Source organism: Papaver somniferum, unplaced genomic scaffold, assembly GCF_003573695.1.
Source record: "Papaver somniferum cultivar HN1 unplaced genomic scaffold, ASM357369v1 unplaced-scaffold_75, whole genome shotgun sequence".
Classification (NCBI taxonomy): Eukaryota; Viridiplantae; Streptophyta; class Magnoliopsida; order Ranunculales; family Papaveraceae; genus Papaver; species Papaver somniferum.
The window spans coordinates 1,668,092-1,670,592 of NW_020650415.1; positions in this window are offsets into that span (position 1 = coordinate 1,668,092).

Here is a 2,501-nt window from a genome sequence, read left to right on the forward strand (position 1 = left end):
TTTTTAATTTTATGATTTTAGTTTATGATTTTGATTTTGATTTTAGTTTTTAAATTTTATGATTTTAGTTTTATGATTTTGATTTTAGTTTTTAATTTTATGACTAGGATTTGATGGGGATAAATTAGTAGTATTAATATTTGATAGAGAGTAAAATGGTAGTTTCATCAAACTTAGACACCCCTTAACATTCTTTATGGGGTGGATGAAAAAATCCATAGGCCCCAATTTAGCCAGGCTATTCTGGGACCTATTCCATTTATTTGGAGTCTATCCGTGTATGTTAATGCATAAATAAACTGATTCTGGTTGATTTTCAGAAAAAACTGATGAGGAAATTTCAGAGATTCATAGTTAAATTATCGATGAATTCTTTTAAAAGGAAGGGTCCAACGGGTTTGATTCAATAAATCGAATTGTTTGCCGTTCTATGAAAATAAAAAATTGAATTGTTGCTTGATATTAGGTTTTAGTTTTCGATTTTGATGAAAATCGAGAGAAGATTATGTTTTGATTAAAGATTGTTAATCTAAATGATTTTTCGTCTACACACAATTAAAACTATTAAGGTTAGTGTAGAGGGTAGTTTCGTATTTTCTTACACAGTCGACACCCTTATCATCAAAAAAGAAAAAAAAAGAAGATCAAAATCATCATAGGCTGCAAATAAAATGGTTAGTCCCAAAATAGCCAGGTTCTTAGTGTTTTTAGCTGCTCTCTAATAATTAAGTTGATGTTTTTGTACTTGAAATTGGAGACTGGTAATAGTATTGGCATATGGGGAGCTAACGTCTGCTGACTATTTAATATTGTACACAAGTATGTTGTTCTTGTTATTATATATTTTTTGATGTATTTAATCTCTATATAAACCTTCAATTAAATCAATTAATGGAAAATAAAGACTTATTATCAAAAAAAAAAAGGAAAATGTTCAAATGATACCTAATATCTCAACTGATAAAACAACATGTAGTTTAATTTTTTTTTTTATATTTTAAATGTTTAGTTTTTTTTCATAAAATAAGAGGACGAAATCCTCTAACATTACATATTCAGTGTTCTAACCATGATCGGAACAAAATTCGACCATGATATATTTTCATTGAAATACCTGGAAATGTAAAAGTTAAGAAGATGGCCTAAGTTTTCTCCGTTCCAGCAGTTTTGGAGTTTAAAGATATTATATAAGGCTGTTGTGTTAGCTGCCCACATTACACCAAATCTAGAGGTTAACAAAAGTTCTGAAATTTTAAAATTAATAACATCCAAGTTGCTTCTTTGGAAGTCATTACTAACGTTATATCTAAGTGTTCTGGCTTCAACGTACATTCCTTTGAGAAGCATCAAAGTAGGCATTGAATCACTATGGAAAGCTACTTCATGACCACTCCACTATGTTGCCCAGTGGAAAGCTGTTTTGGCTCCTCTTCTTTCTAACTCCACTCTAGTACTGCAGTTGAAGGTAGTATTCCTGACTTCAATGGTGAAACCTGCATAGTCAGTGAGAGTTATGCCAATACCAGAAAATGAGGTATGATTAATCATTGTTGAAGCTATGCTAAAAGTGTAAACCAAATTTGCTTCAATTTTCCTGTTGTCGGAAGTGCAAATGTTAAGAAAATCGTCTTTCATTGGATTGTAATACAATGTTTGGGATATATTGTAATTTGGGGCAGCAGTACTAGAAATACTATTTATGAATTTGACTATCTTGTGCGTTGTGTCCGCATTTTTTTGTTTTTTCATCCTGAAAACCCAATCGCATCTGGATTTCCAGATGTGCCAGGTAATGATGCTGCAAAATTCAGGCCAATTCAGCACAAAACCATTTCTATCAATATTTGAGAACCAAGTATTTAACCAATCATGAAAAGTAGTACTATTTTCAATCACGTAATCCATACTAAAGTTTAAGTGTATCCAAACCTGTTTGGCAAAGTTGCAAGATAGAAAAAGATGGGTTAGAGTTTCCTCACCGCCGTTGCAAAGAGTGCAGGTAGTGTTTATACGTGGAATAACTGCATCTACCCAAACCCTATTAGGAAGGTAGCAATTTATTGGTAAAATCTCTTCGTATTCTAATGAAGTAGATATAATGGATTCAAACCTCACATCGAGACATAATAATGAAATGGTACGTAAACAAACAATATTCCTCTTTTGATTAATATAAAGTTGTATTATTTTTAATCCTTTTTTTTTTCCACTTCTCAAAAACTTGGAAAAAATTAACTTCTTCTTGGTCTTCTATGTACGAGGAAAGGTTTCTTGGTTTTAGCAATATTAGAAATAATAGATTTCGACTTAGGAGCTATTTTTCGTTAGTTTAATAAAGCGATCTTTATCTTCACTATTAGATCTTTTTTATCTGCACTTTTATGTTGTTTCTTTCTATCGATTTGTTCGTATTTGGTTTTCTTCATAAAGATATATCGGCGATTCGGCAAGAGAAAGTTCGAGTTCTTCATCTTCAGAAAAATAGATTTAGGGCTTCGGGT